Below are 18,561 nucleotides of genomic sequence, written 5' to 3' on the forward strand. Positions count from 1 at the left end.
ACATCTGAGAACGTTTTACACTCTTTGGCCTTCTTGTATTTTCCTCCTGGGCTGCAAATGATTGAATCACATTAACAGCCTGAGGTAAAGAGCTAACCGAGAAAGCAGCATTGAATTCTCCAGAGGGAAGGGCAAAACAGAAGAGTCCCCATAGGGACGGACTTAAAGGAATCCTGAGGTTTATCTAAGTGAACAATCTATCTGACTGGAAAGCTGCTTGTCCAGATGGGTGCCCTGCTCACCAAAACAAAGTTTTTAGGGGTATTTTTTAAAACAGTGATTTGTTTCATAGCCTTGCAGTGGAAGGCAAGCATCTTGGAACAAACATTTAGGTAAGGTTGACCCAGAGGTCTCCACACCCTAAATCCTTCTTGTGTTTCCTTCTCCTCCTCTCCACAAACTCCCACTCCGAGGGACCACCCCCTTCCCAGCTGTCCCTCACGATCTGCCTTCCTCACCCATCAGAGATACTAGCTGGACTTTTTATTAGCCAGTGGAATGAACCCTGAGAAGGGGTTAGTGACCAATAACCTCATAGTTCTTCTTAAAGTTAGTTATGTTTAAACAAAATATCACGATGTATTTACCATTTAATTTTTCTTATTTACTTGGTGATTTCTACCTCTTCAACACCTGGAGACCCTTATAAAAAATCTTGATCTCAGTTTTAATTAAGTAGTATGTTTATCAACTTTTTGGCAGTTAATAACATTTGGCCAGGTGACATCTCTTACATGATTCCGTTAGACTGACTGACACTGTAGAGCAATCTCCCTACAGGACAGGACAATTGATTCTGTTATCCATGCTTAAAACATAATTTTGGTAATGTACCTACTCTATGGACTCATGATGCCCCGCATGCATACATAACACACCTGTTCTATGGACTCATGATGCCCTGCACGCATGTGCAGCACACCTCTTCTGAGGGCCCACAACACCTCATCATCCTATTGCCGTGTCCACCATCACCCTAAACTCCAAGCCACTTGAGGACACTCATTAAAAGATATTGATAAATGCTTGTCAAATGAAAGAATATAGGTATTTGATGTCTTCAGCTAGATTTTTTAGCCCTTTGAGGAAGTTCATTGTATTTCCCACACCGCCAGGTTGCCCATTACACATCATAAGCACCTAATAATTATATGCACATTGAATAATAAAAAGTGAATATATATATGAAAATATGGGGAAAATGTAGATCGAAACATTACAGAAACAATCCCTGAAAGATAGAAATTTAGGAAACTTAATTCGCTTATGTCTACCAAGTTTTCTGCAGTAAAGATTAATTATTTCCATGATTAAAAAAAAAAGAATTTAAAGCACCACACCAACAAACTCATCGGGTGGAAGTAGCATCAGAGTCTGGAATGATCCCAGGGCGGGAGAGGAGGGGCCGTGAACGTGCCGGATGCGTGAGCACAGGCCGCCTGGGCAAGCGAGGGCTCCCGGGGCAGCAGTGCGCCCGCTGAGCAGCAGGGTGGTGACTAGTCATGTCGAGGCTGATGGTCTTCAGAAACGAAGTCCTTCTGTCTACTCAAACTTCCTGTATCACCAGGGAAACTGAGATTTTACTGAGACAAAATAATTTCTATAATTACCAACAAGGCAACACCAACAAACAGTAGTGCCATTTCATTAATAAGATTCTGTCCCATGAAACTGCTCAAACTGCCAGCCCAGCTTTTGTCACTGGGTCTCTGGCAGTAGTTTCAAACTATTCACACTTCCTTTGCGTGTGAGGGACAAGAGGCTTTGCATCGAGGGCCCTCAGACAGGGTCCAAGACCACTCAGAGATGAAAAAGTAGGGAGGAAACACAAGGAGTGGCAAGGACCTGCTTTGAAACTGTGCCCACGACTGACTGGAATAAATGAAGGTTCTTAGATGGAAAGTCTGCACATGTTAAGACACTAGACTTCCCTCTGTCTGGAAAATAAAGTCATAAATCCTGCTTGTGCCTGTCAGTCCACCCACAGGAAATTCGGAACCATTTTCTCTGGCTTGATGTAGAGGAGCTACTGGCACAGAGGAGGGTTTGGGGATGACAGTGCTTTCCAGGGACTCCTCAGGAAGAGGGAAAACACCAAGGCTCAGACCTCTTGTATTCAAGCCCCAAAGAGGCAAAAGCGACTTGCTGACGATCCCCCAGGTGGAGGCGCCCACCCCTGCGAGGTCCCTCTGTCTGGAAAATGACAGAGGAGGACAGACAGCGTTGCACGCAGCCAGGAACAAGATGTGCCCTTTAGTCTTGAAAGGTGAGACATCTGCTGCTCGGTAGGGGCTGTGGTAACCATAGGTGGGCTGCTTAGTAAGGGAGGGTTACCAAGATCAAGATGAACATTTGAAAAACACATTAGCAGGGTTAGGAAGGCTAGCCTCCTCTGTCCCTAAGAACTTTTAACATTAACTTTATTTATTTGTTTGTTTGCTTGCTTGTTGTACTCCTTTGGGTAAAACCCTTGGAGGCTGACTTAAAAAGCAAGAGGTCACCTGCATGGTCTGCTACATTAAATTGTGACCACCCATTAACAGCTTAATGCTTAATACTTTGTGGGATAGAAGCTTGCCCAGTAGGGGAATCTTGGGGACGAGGGCAGGGAAAGGTTAAGTGCTCTGAGATCTGAGAGGGGCTGAGGGGGGATTGGTCAGTGCAGGGAAGAACAGACTGGCTGGCCCACAGGGAAGAGCTGAGCAAGTGGCAAGAAAGCAGGTGGAGACAAAGAGCCGTTAGGGGAAATAGTGTCAGGAGCAGAAACAATACTGCCACCAGGACCAGCTAACACCTACTGAGTGCTCACACTGTGCCTGGACCCGTTCTAGATTTTCTTTGTGTTTCATCTCATTTGATCTTTATAATAATCTGTGTCGATGAGACTATTATCTTCATTTTGCTGCCTACCGACCTCGTCTGCCTTCTAAAGGTTAAGAAGCCTAAGCAAGGTGCCACACAGTGACCAAGATAGTGTTGGGCTAAACTAGGTTTAGGCTCCGAGTCAGAAACTATGTTCCACTGCCAAAACAATGCAAACTCAATGATTTTTCCTGTTGTCAACTCTATAGATTACAGTCTGGCCGAGAAAAATCCTTATAAATGACTCTCAGTGACATCCCATATGATAGCCAATGCCAAAAGGAGGCCAAGGTGAAGGAGTTTATTTGGCAGAGTGCAAATCCATCTCCACTAAGTGCCAGGCTTAGCATCAGATCCTTGCTTTCATTTAATAGATGTTCCCCCAAAGTTTACCCCCGGGTGTGACAATGCCAGGAATAGACGACAATAAATCTCCCAGGGCCAATAACCACACTTCTGCATAGTCCAGATGCCCAAACATCTTGTGGATATTGACATGAAAGATGTGAATTCAGAACAGTTGTTTCTACTTCGTGGTCTTTTCCTCTTGGCCCCTCTCCCTGCCAGACAGATCGCAGGGAGGACTCTGTTCTACATACAGCTTGTGCTTGGAGTCTGAACTGAGTTTGGGCTGCGAGCTCAAATGGAAAAATAATAATTTATTTTCAAAATGTCTCTCTTTGCCTGAAATAAGTAAAACTTGAGCTTGGGAGCAAGTCTTTGCTGAGTCTTAACAGTTTTCCCTTGTGCAAAATAGAAGGGGCTCTGAAGGGAGGAGGACCCCAAAGGGGAGGAAAAAGGCAAACTATCCCCCCCAAATGAGCCATTCAGGAAAGGATTTCACCTGGACCAAAATCTCTTAATTTTTTAAATCAGGAGTTAGGAAATATTGTCTGAAATACCTGAATGATAGTCTCTACTTCATCATAGTTTTAAAACCAGACTTGAGACTAAAGAAAAAGTGCTAAAGGAAAAAAGAATCTAGTTTAATTTTCAAATGTGACTTAGAAACAATTCTGGGGCACCTGGGTGGCTCAGTCTAAGTGCTGGCTTCGGCTCAGGTCATGATCTTGCAGTTCATGAGTTCAAACCCCACACTGGACTCTGCTGACAGCTCAGAGCCTGGAGCCTGCTTAGGATCCTGTGTCTCCTTCTCTCTCTTTCCCTTCCCCTCTTGTGCTCTGTCTAGAAAGAAAGAAAGAAAGAAAGAAAGAAAGAAAGAAAGAAAGAAAGAAAGAAAGAAAGAAAGAAAAAGGAAGAAAGGAAGGAAGGGAGAAAGAGAGAAAGAGAGAAAAGAAAGAGAAAGAAAGAGAAAGAAAGAAAGAAAGAAAGAAAGAAAGAAAGAAAGAAAGAAAGAAAGAAAGAAAGAAAGAAAGAAAGAAAGAAAGAAAGAAAGAAAGAAAGAAAAAGAAAGAAAGAAAGAGAATTTTGACATTCTGAACGCATGCTGGGTAGGAAACACCACTGTGTCTGGCCACAGGGCCTTAGCATTCCCCTGTCCAGGGCATGCCTGTCTCACATGGCTCCAAGTCCCCACCTGGAACCCTGGTGGACAATTACTGCCCCAGGGGCTCCAGTGCCACGCAGGACCTGAAGGCTGAATGTGTGGCATCCGTTTTCCCCGGGGGAAAACGCTTTTGAGGAATGTTGTTTCACCTCCCAGAGGTGCACAGTGGGACTGAGCCCCAGTGGTCCACATAGGCAGTCTGCTTGTTAACAACCTTCCCTTCCTTGTCTCTTGTCCCCCTGTCCTACCACCACTCAGGGGCCACTTCCCAGTTTGGCCTCTTGGGCAGCGTCAGCTGCAGAGATATTTGTGATGTGGAAATTTCCTCCTGATGGAGCCAAGAACAATGCTACTAAGAACTGGTGCCTACTATTTTCTTCAAGGAGTATTTTGATTGGCTTTCAATTTTTAGCATTTTCACTGTCCCTTGAAGTCATGTGAAGTGTCTAAAATGTGAAAGAAAATCTACCAACTGACTGAAAAGAATCTGAAAAGTTAAATGTTAGAGATCTTAGTATTTCCTCAAATGGACTTCAGCATACACCTCATCTGCTTCTGCTCACAAAAGACTGTCAGGAATTGGAAATATTGAAAGAGATATTTTTTATTCAAAGGCAAGAGAATGTTAATCAGCCAAACTGCATTAATAAAGATCATAGTGACCTTTGACCTGTGTTAATGGACTTCTCTAATCCCCTAAATCTATCCTTCATTTATTCTGATTCCCTTTCCTGAAATTAATGAGTTTGCTACTAGCTGGTCCATCCATTTGGATGTCTATGAAATCAATGGTTCCTTTTTTAAACGTTTTTTTTTCTTCCAGAAAGAAAGAAAGAGAGAGGGAGGGAAAGGGAGAGAGAAAGAGAAGGAAGGAAGGAAGAAAAGGAGGGAAGGAGGGAGGAAGCAAGGAAGGAAGGAAGGAAAAGAAGGGAAGGGAAGGGAAGGAGGAAAGAAAACAAGCCCATGGTATTTGTGGCAAGTTGGGCTGGGCCTTGTCTCTAGATGAAAAAATGACATGTTTCTAAAGTAGAACAAAGGTCCCTGGATAACTGAGGTTTTCTTCTCTGATGACCAGTCAAGGACTTGAATGTGGTGTCATGGGCTTCTCTCTTCCGTAGGACAGATGAAACCAGGGCCTGGCAGGCAGGTGCCCAGGCTTGACCCTTGCCAGGCAGCTCCCTCCACAGTTAGTCTGCTCCGCGTTTATCCAAAAGTGCCTGAATTAGCCTTTTGGTGGCCAGGGATAGATCCTATCTGGGCCCGAGGTGCACCCTGGTCTGTTAGAGGCAGAGACTCAGCTGGTACCCGCTAGATTGTCAGCTCCTGCCTTTCTGAATCCCAGAAGAAAGACCTCTTAAAACAAGGAGGGAACCTAAGGTAGACATTAAAGTTATGGTCCCTGAAATTAGGCGACTGTGACTGTGTATCAGGCTCTACCATCTAGTATCTCAGTTTCTTACTCTCTTCTCAGTTTCCTTGTCACGAAAACAGAAATACTAATGACATTTACCCCATAGGGCTTACTGGGGTCTCATAAGGTGTTTGTGGACAGTGCCTGACTTTCTGGCTCCCAGCCAGGATTCGAGGGAGGTGGCCTGGAACAGGCAGCAGGTGGCTGGAGAGGACAGTGTCTGCCCGAGAAGGTGCTGCCCTACTCTGCGCTTGCCCAGAGCTGACGTGCTGGACTCAAAGGGCACCCATGCTGTCATGCCCTTCTTGCCTGGAGCAGAACTTGGTAATTCAGCAGCATCCTGGGATGGGTCTTCAATCCCTTTCAGCACAGACTTCCCAGAAGCTACATCCAGCCAGTCACAGATGGTGACAGTGGAGGAGATGAAATCGTGGAGAGTCATGACTGTCCTCCAGGCCCTCATGCCCATGGTCAGGGGATCTGGGAGCACGGGCTCAGGGAACTCTGTCTAGAAGCCACCAGCCCAGGTGTGCCCTGCCGCAGGCACTTCATTCACCAGCTGCCGGGGGTCCTCACTAAGGCGTGGCAGCCCCTGATCCCCCAGTGACCCTGCTGCAGAAGTCCTGGGGGGACCACGGGCAGGTGACGGCACCGTGTAACCCACATGCAGCCACCCACACCCAGTGCCTCTGGAGCAAGAAAACAAATTATCTGTCGCCAGAGCTGCCTGCCTCCTATGGATGGTGTGGGAAAATCAACACAAGGGAAATTTAATCATCCTGTCTGCATTTTGCTTTTTTGGTACCTCTTCCAGATTCTGCACATTCTATTTTTAATTCTCTCAAACATATTTGACAAGCTGGAAGGACAGTACACTCCATAAAGAAAATTAAAGCAGGATGTGACCTGTTTTAAGGATGAAACATTTTAAGTAATCAGCTAAAGTGCTCTCAAGTATAAGAAGGAACATTTTCAGGAGAAACGTGAGCTGATTTGTGGGCTAACAAATCTTCCTTTTTGTCCAAGTTGATGCATTTAGCTGTTATGTTGACTCACAAAGGCATTTCCGTTAAACCTCAATACCTCACTCACCGTCCATCTCCCCATCCAGTCACTCGATCTGTGCAATGGGCCAGCTGAGTTGCTAGAGCAAAGCATGGGTTACCCGCAATTATCGGATCTTTGTCTCCTACTGACAGCAAGCCCGTGAGCGCAGCGGCAAGTCTGGCTCTCAAGGTCTTTCACACACACTGGGTGCTAACTAGACACGCGTGACTAGTGAAGCGTCCGTTGGATAATTCGGTTTTCTGTCTTATGTGATCAACTGAAGACAGGTGGGCAAGTGGTCGAATGTTGCAGATTAGGTCACAGCAAATATGGTCACATTGAAGGGCCCCAACTGGCACCGCAGTGGGCGACAGAAGCGTGGGCCATGGCCTGAACTTAAGTTTACAACTCAGCTGAGAGGCGCAGCCATAAAACAATCAGCCACATAGAGCACCATGGGGTTAAAGACCAAAACGAGGGGCACAGGCCCCGCCGCGGTCTCTGCACCGCCCTGCCAGGCCCACCAATGTCGTCCTCATGGCCTCACTGGAGCCTTGACACGACTGTGCTGGGTGGGGAGACAGGATGATGGTGGGGAGGGTGCCACGGGGCCCCGGGTTTCCAGAAATGTTCCGGCTCTGGTCCCACTGGTGGCTGCATATGCAAACACACATCCACCGGAGGAAGTAAGGAGGGAGAAGGTGCTTCAGAGAACAGACATGCACACCATTCCGTTGCATCCAGAAACGTGTGCATCTCCGACACAGAGACTTGCTGGGCCCTGACAGCTCCGTCACGAGCTGCAGAAGGCAGAGAGACAGACGTGGCTCCTGACAAACTGCCGCCACCTGTTTCCTGCCGGGAAGGCTTGTCTTTGTTCTCTCCTATCCATTTGTGTAGGAAATTTTTCATCTAATATTTTTAAACTCAAAACTTGTCAGTAATGGAATAATTAAACACCTGGGAGAGGAGTCCTGCCTTCTGACACTTTCTTGACCCTCTTCCAGCTGGAAATGGGGCGTCCCGAAATCTTATGAGAATCTCGGCACTAAAATGAGGGTGAAATGCACTCACCTTCTCAGCGAGGCATGTTGTGTGTGTAGGTGGACGCATGCGTGCTTTTTCCTGAAAGACTCTGCTAGCCCCCCGGAAGTGCCAGCCCCTGAGAGGCAGAGACCCACCGCTGGTGCATGCCACAGCAGATGTACTACCAAATGTCTAAATATTTATAAAGGCTAATATTGGTAGAAACAGTGAGAAAAAAATAGACTAAGAAAATCTATTTCCACAGGTATATGCTGTTCCACCAAAAACTTCAAAAATAACTTTTGTTTTTGTTAATGTTTAAAAACTTTAACAAAAATACACAGAAATAGAAAAAATGCAAAAGACCCAGATGAGAGTTCTGCATTTTAGTATACAAAAATGACCATCAGAACATTAGCTCACAGAGAGTAAGCCACAGCCAAGTTTGAAATCAGAGTTGACAAATTTATCCTCAGAACCTCTATCTCCTCATCTTCTCCTCCATCTCCCTCTTCCATGGCTCATTCCCCATCTTTTCCACAGGCCCCTCCCCTACTAGCCACTGTAAAGCTCCCACTCCCCACCTAGTTTCTGTATTTAAATGTTGACCAAAGCCTTGTGCTAGAAGCCCAAACTCTGCCCGTGAAGCTCCAGGCACCAGCCTTGGAGTCTGAAAGGACTGAGGGAAGGTGGGTGAGTAGGGTCCTGGGTCATTCTTGTAATGTCCTCTTGTGCTCTTTGGTTAAGAAATGGTTTATCTGATCATCTTTCTAGCTAATGATACAAGAGACAACCAGGTCCAGTGAAGTCATCAAAGTAACTCAAGCAGCTGGACCCATGGTTTGAGGACCATCAATATGCACCCATCTGACACCCAAAAGATGCTCTTTGGACCCTGGGAGCCCCACGCAGGCCTACTCGGCAGGGCTTGTCCGGGGCCTGAGTCTCTATTAGGCAGAGGCCACCTGGAAGCAGGACGGGCCCCCGCTGAACCAAAAGGCCCCGGTCCAGGCCTCTCCAGGCCGCATGAGTTGGCTTCTTCCCCTTCTGGAAATTAAGACAATCAGTCCAATCTTCTTTAACCAAGGAGGCACAACAGAGTGTTGACCGTGGCACACATGCAGTGAGGTAGGCAGGCGCAGAATGCCCTGGCCGAGAGACAGGGGCTCCCAGGTTGTCCGGGCCTGCACATGGCCGTTCAGATAGCACTACAGACAGTTTTTAAATATTTTTCATAGCAATGCACATTGTGACAAACATCTCCATACATGCATCTTGATGCCAACAGAAGAGTAAAATACAAACACATTTTAACAACTCGAGTACAGATTTAAAATGCCCCTGCCCCTAGACCTTAGCTACACAACATCTTGCCATCCTGAGTCCCTTGCTGTCCAAAGAGCAGTTTTCATTTCTCACTTTCTAAGCAGGACTGTTTGGCCTCACCTGCCTGGCCTTAGCCATTAGCAGGGTGTTCCACAGGAGCAAATGTCCCACTGACCTGCTGAAGCTTACGCTTTGAGGCCACCTTAACCATCGTGTGTAAAAAACGTTCTCACTTCTCAGCTTTCAAATGCACTAGTGCCGCGCTTTTGCTTGGTTCTTGTCACACTTTCGTGAATACCAGATAACGGCATCTACAAAGACACCCCACTGGCATTACTTCTCAGTTCCTGTGTCTTTTTATTTAAATTTAATATCTGTTCCACTAATCTTATATGGTTTTCTGTAAACTTGACTCAAAGTTTCTAAACTGTTTTGAACTTGGCCACCAGAAAGTCAGATAACCAAGCTCCACACCCAGTGAAAATGGAGTGGACCAATCCAAGCAAGGCCCCAGCCCTGAGGAGCAGAGTCATTCCAACTTTCCTGCTATGCAGCGACTCTCCTGTAAAGGTCATCTTTGGATAAGTGAATGGTCACTGATACTGTCCTCTTTCAGATAAAGAGCTGACACTGGTTTGCAGATTGTAGGTCAAAACTGCAGAGTGAAGGTAGGATCAGACACAATAACAGACTATTTTCACTGCTTCCAGGTGTAAAAATGTCCTGAGTTTCTGTCTTCTACACAGGCATAATAAAATAAATTATAAGAAAGGATATGATATTAGAGGTACTTGGGTGGCTCAGTCGGTTGAGTGTCCAACTTCATCTCAGGTCATGATCTCATGGTTCATGAGCTCAAACCCCACATCAGGCTCTGGGCTGAGAGCTCAGATCCTGGAGCCTGCTTCGGAGTCTGTGTTTCCCTCTCTCTGCCCCTTAGCTGCTCATGCTCTCTCTCTCTCTCAAAAATAAATAAACATTAAAAAAAGAAAGGAAATTATTTCCAGCTTTGACAGGAGAGTAATTAAAAACCCTCATTTTGGGGATGCTTGGGTGCTCACTCAGTTGAATGTCAGACTCTTGATCTTGGCTGAGGTCATGATCCCAGGGTGATGGATGGAGCCCCATGTTGGGCTCCACACTAAGCATGGAGCTTGCTTAGGATTCTCTCTCTCTGCCTCTTCCCCCTTCCCTTGCTCGTGTACTCTCTCTCTAAAAATAAACAAATAATAAGAATTTTAAAAAATTTAAAGCCTCATTTTGTTCTTTTAAAGACTATAATAAGTATGAAAATGCAGCTAACTCTAATTTTTAAATATCAATTTAGCTTGCTTTGAGAGTGTTAGAAGTAGTCAGAATAGTCTACTAGCCTGTTCATGAGTTCATTTTACAAATGACAAGACATGTTCTGAGAGGCAAAATGATAATGCAGGCTCACGTGGCAGGGCTCGGGCAAAACCTAGGTTCACAAGGCTCTTCTCCTCAGCAACCACAGGTTAAAAATAATAGCTGGGCTCTTGAGACAGAGAGGGGACTTTTCCTTGGCTGCTGTTAGGTGATGTCTGGGGGAGCATCACGTCCGGCAGTGCAGTGGTAAGCAGCACCCGGAGCACTCTGTGCTCAGCCCAGAAGTGTTGCACTGGTTCCTGCCCTTTCACCCCCCTCCCAAAGTGCCCGTGGAATTACAGGAGGGCCAGTAGGAGACTAGAAAGTATGGGGGGAGGGGAACTAAAGGGCATAGGTTATGCAACAACATGGTAATAAAAGGACAAGAACAAAACTTAGATATTTTCATTAATACTTCTGATTTTGTGTATAAAAGGGTTAGCGACTGTGAACTGAGCATAGAAAAGCCTTCACTTTCATGTGGTGCATCCACTATTCCTAGGAGGATATTATCAAATACTTTAGGTCCACTTGAGTGATTAATTATCCTGCCCTGTTTATTTTAGGAGCAAACCTTTCAACTAAGTCCCATTTACCAATTTACCTCTTAATTCTCATTTCTGCTGAATATGTGGTTAAAAACAGGAGATCTTTATTTTGTTTTCCTTCAAACGTGTTCGCTTTCTTCTCTTCTCCCTACAAAACAGAAACAAGCCATTCTGAAAGGCGACACAGTCTTCCGTTGCCTGACCTTTCCTAATGGTGCACAGCTCTCTGCGCACGCGCCTTCTCTCCACGCGGTTCTCAGGGCTCCCTTCATACAAGACACATCAGATGGGCCTCAAGCCCTCTGAGAACACTCACTCAGCCACACTGTCACCACCCTCCATGTGCGCCGCTCATTTTCTTCAGGGGACCAGGTCTTTTCTTCCCACGCTTTTTGTTGACAGTCTTGTCAGGGCCATTCTTCGTGGAAAAGAACTGTTGTGTGCACTGCCGGCTGCTCTGTGCCTGGCCTCACTGTGCTCAGTGTCCAGGCACTGACCGTCAGAAGCCCTTCTCTGGGTCCCATACAGCCAGGCAGGGGCGCCACCACCCCGAGACGGCCAGTGCTCTAAGGCACGTTTTGCACACGCTCCAGCAGCTCCGTCAGTTCATGATCGTGGTGGCCAGTGGGAAGCAGAGCCTGGTCTCACAGGGTGGAAACTTGAGGTGGCGAGGAAGCACGTGCTGGAGGGAGAGGAGGCATCCAGAGCAAGTTTTCCTGGAAGGATATCATGCATCCGAAAGGCTTGCTTTGTGCCCTGTACCCTGGACTCCCCATCCTGGGTAAAAATAGCATTGAATCCTTGCTGGCTACGTTGGTCCCTTAGCACAGAAATACATGCAAGTCAGGCATCTACAGCACTAAATGCCATTTCTGAGGTTTTTAAAAGGCCAGGGAAGAGATGAAGCACTGGGAGATTCTGGCTTAAACTGGAGGAAACTGCTTTGTTTGAAAGTGACCTACGGAGACAAGGAGACAAGGAGGGGCCGAGCTCGAGTTCTTGGGCTCTGCCCTCGGTGCTCACGGCAGCCATTAGTGTCACCATGGAGGTGAGCAGGCAGCTGCTTAGGGGCAATAACCATGCCCTGTAGGGATAATTTCTATCAAGAGACAAGAGGACGTAGAAGAGGATTGCAGAGTATGCATTTTGGAAGCCAAATAGAGTTAGAAGGTGTGTTGGAATGTTTGCTGTCTCTCCCCTTCTCTTTTGCTGCACATAATGTACAGCCTGTACTGGTTCCAAGGGTTCTAGACCAAATGGAGTGAGTGAAGCAGATGTAAAAGAAATCATTCAGCTGAGCTCACTCTGCTCCCAAGCTGTTAATCTTCAGCCTGTTGATCTGAATTTGCCATCTCTGTAAAGTTAGCCTCTAGGTAAAATATTGAAGTTATATCTACAGAGGCTTTCTTGATTTTAAAAAAGTACAGAGAATCTCATCATTGATTCATCAGTTAATTTGCCGATCAGGTCATTCTCCCTGAACTTAATCAAATGTTGACTAAATATTGGCGTCCATCTGATGTGCACTCTGGAAAATACTTTAAAGAGTACTCTAGTACATTTATAAAAAATATTCTAAATTCCTCTCTATCTCTGGCTGGCATTAAAAAAGAGGAAAAGGCTTTCAATTGACTTAATTTCTAATTCAGCATGTGAGGAACTTGCAAGTTATCGAAGAATAAAAAAGGAAAAACTCAAATTATTAATATCAGAAATGAAAGAGGGCTCATCACAGGTGATCCCATGGACATTAAAAGGATAATAAAGGAATGTTAGGAACAACTCTATGCCCCAAAGTTTAATACCTTAGGTAAGATGAACTAATTCCTTGAAAGACACAATCTACCAAAGTTCACACAAAGAGAAACAGAAAATCTGAATAAACCTGTATCTATTAAGTGAATTAAATCAACATTTAATAACCTTTCCAAACAGAAAGTACTGGGTCCAGATGGGTTCACTGGTGAATTTTACCTAACATTTAAGGAAGAAATTATACAAATTTTCTACAATCTCTCCTAGATGATAGAAGCTGAGGGACCACTCTGAAATCACTCTGTGAGGCCAGCATTACCCTACTACCAAAACTGGAGTCAGGAAAACTACAGGCCAATATCTCTCATGATCATAGATACAAAAATACTCAACAAAATATTAACAAACTAAATCCAACAATATATAAAAATAATCACATAGCACAAACTTGTGGGATTTATTCCAGGTATGCAAAGTGGTTCATCATTTGAAAATCAATTAATATAATGTATTATACCAATAAGCTAAAGAAGAAAAATTATATAACTGCATAAAGTAGATATGGAAATAGCATTTGACAAAACCCAATACCTATGCATGATAAAAACCTTCAGTGAAGGGGGAATTGAAGGGACCTTCCTCAATTTGAAAAAGAACATCCACCCAAATAGCCAAAGCAATCCTGGAAAGAAAAAAAAAAGCTGGAGGCATCATAATTCTAGACTTCAAGCTATATTACAAAGGTATAATCATCAAGACAGGATGGTACTGGCACAAAATCAGATAAAGAGATGATAGATGATAGATAGATAGATAGATAGATAGATAGATAGATGAGTGTGTTTTTATCCTCCATAGCCAGCTGTCAACTCCCATGGAGTATCTTGAAAATCTTCCTTTCAGGAGGACAGTCTGGAGAGGAAAGAGAATCCCAGTGGAAGGGAAACCTGCAGAAGCTGTGGGCATCCTGAGAGGCATCCTTCACCTCAAAAGGGCCATAGCTGAGGGGTCTCCAGCATTGGTGGATGGGGGGAGGCCTGAGGAACTCAAAAAAGCAGCCCATGATTTCCAGTAGGTTGAGATGTCTGAGTCTTCCCACCCTCCCTCTGACCTGGAGGATGTCCAGGCTGCAGCGGTGAAGACCTATCGAGGCTCCTATCCCACTATGCTATGCACGACTAGGCTGGGCCAGAGACCTTTTATTTTTATTTTTAATTTAAATCCAAGTTATTTAACATATCATGTAATAGCGATTTCAGGAATAGAATTTAGTGATTCATCACTGACATGTAAGAACAGCCGATGCTCATTCCAAGCGCCTGCCTTAGTGCCCAAGACACCGCCAGCAGCCCTCAGTCTGTTCTCTGTATTTAAGAGTCTCTTATAGTTTGTTTCCCTCTCTATTTTTATCTTGTTTCTCCTTCTGTTCTCCTATGTTCACCTGCTTTGTCTCTTAAATTCCATATATGAGTGGAATCACATGATATCTGTCTTTCTCTGACTGACTTACTTCGCTTTGCATAATACACTCTAGCTCCATACTAGTTGTTGCAAATGGCAAGATTTCATTCTTTTGATCGACAAGTAGTACTCCATTGTGTATATATAAACCACATCTTCTTTATCCATTCATCTATCAATGGACATTTGGGCTCTTTCCATACATTGGCTATTGTCAATAGTGCTCCTATAAACATTGGGGTCTGTGTGCCCCTTTGAATCAACTTTTTTTTAACCCTTTGGAGAAATACCTAGTAGTGCAATTGCTGGGTCATAGGGTCATTCTGAGTTGTTAATTTTAGCCACTCTTGACAGGTGTGATGTGGTATCTCATTGAAGTTTTGATTTGTATTTCCCTGATGATGAGTGATGTGAGCATCTTTTCATGTATCTGTGAGCTGTCTGGATTTCTTCTTTGGAGAAGTGTCTATTCATGTCTTTTACCCACTTCTTCACTGATTATTTGGGTTTTGGATGTTGAGTTTGATAAGTTCTTCATAGATTTTGGATACTAATCCTTTATTTGATAGGTCATTTGTAAATATCTTCTCCCATTCTATAGGCTGCCTTTTATTTTTGCTGATTGTTTCCTTCACTACACAGAAGCTTTTTATCTTGATGAGGTCCCAGTAGTTCATGGTTGCTTTTGTTTCCCTTGCCTCTGGAGACATGTCAGGTAAGAATTTGCTGGGGCTGAGGTCAAAGAGGTGGTTGGCTGTTTTTTCCTCTAGCATTTTGATGGTTTTCTGTCTCACATTTATGTCTTTCATCCATTTTATTTTTATGTAAAGTGTAAGAAAGTGGTCCAGGTTCATTCTTCTGCATGCCACTGTCCAGTTTTCCCAACACCATTTGCTGAAGAAACTGTCTTTTTTTTTTCAATGGATATTCTTTTCTGTTTTGTCAAAGATGAGTTGGCCATATATTTGTAGGTCCATTTTCTGGGTTCTCTATTCTATTCCACTGATGTGTCTGTTTTTGTGCCAGTCCTGTCCTGATGATTACAGCTTTGTGATACAGCTTGAAGTCCAGGACTGTGATGCCTTCAGCTTTGGTTTTCTTTATCAGCATTATTTTGGCTATTCAGGGTCTTTTCTGGTTCCATGCAAATTTCATAATTGTTTGTTCTAGCTCTGTGAAGAATGTTGGTGTTATTTTGATAGGGACTGCTGCGAAAGAGACCTTTTAAATTAAGCAATTGAGAGTTGCTACCTCACGGCACTGGACCTTTGCTGTCTGGAAAAGAGATTCTCACCAGAAAAGGAGTCAGGACTGCCAGGGTCTCACAAGGCTGCAGGCATAAAGGGAATTTACTCTGATGAATCCACCTCACTGGATATGTCAGTTATGGCTGCAAATAAGAAGGGCCAGAAATGGCACAGGCAGGCTTGCAGCCCAGATGCCACTGACCCATCCTGGGGCCAAAGCCCGGGTTGTATCTGACCACCCAGGAAGCCAGAGCCAGCAGTGGGGCTAATGGGGACATATCCCCAAGGCAGCACTTCACATCCATATACTTTTAAAAACATTTGTGCAGGCTCTCTATGGCTCATATCTGATTTTTATCTTTATAATCATCTTGAGAAGTAGGCCACACATATATCAGGAATTGTACTCCACAGCTTGGGAAAACAATGCACTCTTATGTGAACCGATGCACTGAGCATCAGCTCTGTACCCCAGGGTACCCTGAGTACCAGGTCGCCAAGGATCCAGGCTGCTGGCTGCCTATAGGAACTGGGAACACAGCCGCAGGAGATGCGCTCTACCATGGGGTCCAAGGCCAGGGCCGAGGCCCAGAAGGGCATGCCTGTGACCACCCACTGATCCCCCTAGTCACACAGTTGTGAGTGGGCAAATGACTAAAAGTGTTCTCTCACACCTCAGGCTTTTGTTAGGGGGCAGGAGGATGTACATTGAAATCTAGCATCCAGGTTTTTAAAGACACAAATTGGCATACAACAAATGGTGAATTTCCTCATAGGTACGAGTCAACAATGGCCATGTGGGGTGTGCGCATGACCTCCACCCAAGTAGATACAGTGCCCAGAATTACTCTTCTTGACCTGGCAGAGGAACCAGAAGGACTTCAGAGTTATGTGTGTTCAAAGCGTACTCTCCTCTTTCGGAAAGTATTTTGTTTTGAGCAATTTCACTCTCTTCTGATCAGGAAGATCTAAGGCTTCCACTCACTGAATCAATAAGTTTCTGGGCTTCTAATCTGCTCAGCTTCCACCATGGAAGACTTGGTTCTCTCCACTCAGAGCTGAGCCTGGAAAACCAGGGAAGCCACAGGCAAAATAGTGCCAGGAAATGTGTGCTGGGTGGGCAAGGAAGTGCCGGCAGAAAAGGGGTCCAGGCAGCAGGTGGGGAGGGCATCTGAAACGTGTCCTAAGTTCCCACCGCCTCCTGGGTGCCTCAGAACACTGATGGGTGCAGGTGCCGCGGGCAGGTGTGGTCAGAAGACCTAGGGGAGCAGGAGGCAGAGCCCAGAGCCCAGGGCAGGGACCAAGACTTCTGTAAGGCATCAGCACAACATGTCAGCAAGTCCAGTGCCAGAAGCCCAGAAAATTAGGCCAATGGTGCACTGTATCAGTCACCTGCAAATTAACCCCTCCCCCAACCCTGAGAACACACAGGCCCCTCTCCAAGGAAAGTGGGAAAATTCCTGGGAGAGTGGACATTTATCCAAAAAGGACGGTACCACCATCCCAACAACCGTGGGAATTGTGAACAAGGTAAGAACAATCAGAACTAAAGAATATTTGGCTGTGCATTCTGTCTGCACGGTGTATAATTTTGACTCACATACAGTACTGGCTTTGTTCTCCATTGGGTCGATTATCTTTCAGGTTCTCAAGCCTCCCAAATTGGGCACACTTCATGATTTCTCTGATGCCGTCAGCACCTTCATTGCTCCTTATGCTTCTGCCCAAGGTGTTTATCTGAGATGCTTTCCACTCCCAGCCTCGACCTCCCACCTTAACCATTCTTCTGAACCGGTCACACTTAGGTGCCCACTCCTCCAAGCTCCTGCTACAAGAAGCCAATTCCTCCTTCTCCCATTAGCCTGCATCTCCTTGTCACCCCGCTTGCTGCATGTCAGATGCACTCGCACACGCGAAGACACCTTGTGTCTTGCCCTGAGCCTGATGTAGTCATGTTTAGAGTGTGGGCCCTTGACCACAAAACATGTACGCATGCACTAATGATCTTGGTTCCTACAGCCACACTCTGAGGCGGGAGGCAGGTACCCTTATTCTCATTTACACATAACTCAAAGAAGTTCATTGCCTTGCTCAGGGTTGAATAGTGAGTCAAAGAGATGGACCCAGAGTCAAAAAGCTTCTAGACCCAAAACTGCACACCTAGAGCATCCAGATCTTGGCCTCTACTACTGTTCCCACAGAGGGAAAGACAGATGATAGACAGACAGATAGACAGATGATAGATAGATGGCTGATAGGTATTAATGGATGCATGGGGGAGGGGGAGGGGTGGTCAGAGGACACAAATGATAAAAAGCTAACGAAGTAAAACTTTAATCTCTGAATCTAAATAAATGATGACAGCTCAGGACCTGGAGCCTGCTTTGGATTCTGTGTCTCCTTCGTTCTCTGTCCCTCCCTTGCTCGCACTGTCTCTCCCTCCCTCTCAAAAATAACTACTAAAAAAAAATTTTTTTAAGGGTGGTTCTTTGTACTCTTTCTTATTCTAACCTCTGCGTAAGTTTGAAATTATTTCCAAACGAAAAGTTGAAACCACAATAAAATTACCTGTTTCCATTTTCATTGCGAGCTATCCAGCCACCAGCTCTAATGCTGAAATAATTCGCCGGGATGTTAAAAGTCTATGCGATGCTCATTTCTGCCTCAGGCCTCTGCACCTGCCCGCCCCTCCAGCTCTCCCGGTTGGACGCAGGCAGGCCCTGCCGCCAGGGGGAAATCTGCCCAAACCCAAATGCCCTCTAATATTCCTCTTAATTTTCACTCACCCGAACCCAACCCCACTGGCTTCGAAGGTAGCACCCCCACCCTAACTGGGTTTCTTGACACTTTCCTGGGCGTCTTCTGCTTATTATTTAACAAGGAGGGCACAAGTAGGCGCAAACCCATCTCGGTTCACACCTGGAGCCTGTTCCCAAAGGGGGTCACTCCCCAGTCGCTCTCCCCGTGCCCGCTCCGCTGGCAGCC

At 45.4% G+C, this 18,561-nt stretch overlaps 1 protein-coding gene across 1 annotated transcript in view; it reads left to right on the top strand.

Moving 5' to 3' along the window:
• Positions 1–18,561, top strand: part of VIPR2 (vasoactive intestinal peptide receptor 2) — a 210,060-nt gene that overhangs the window by 126,732 nt on the left and 64,767 nt on the right. The gene's annotated exons all lie outside the window — the stretch shown is intronic.

Source organism: Suricata suricatta, chromosome 2, assembly GCF_006229205.1.
Source record: "Suricata suricatta isolate VVHF042 chromosome 2, meerkat_22Aug2017_6uvM2_HiC, whole genome shotgun sequence".
NCBI lineage: Eukaryota > Metazoa > Chordata > Mammalia > Carnivora > Herpestidae > Suricata > Suricata suricatta.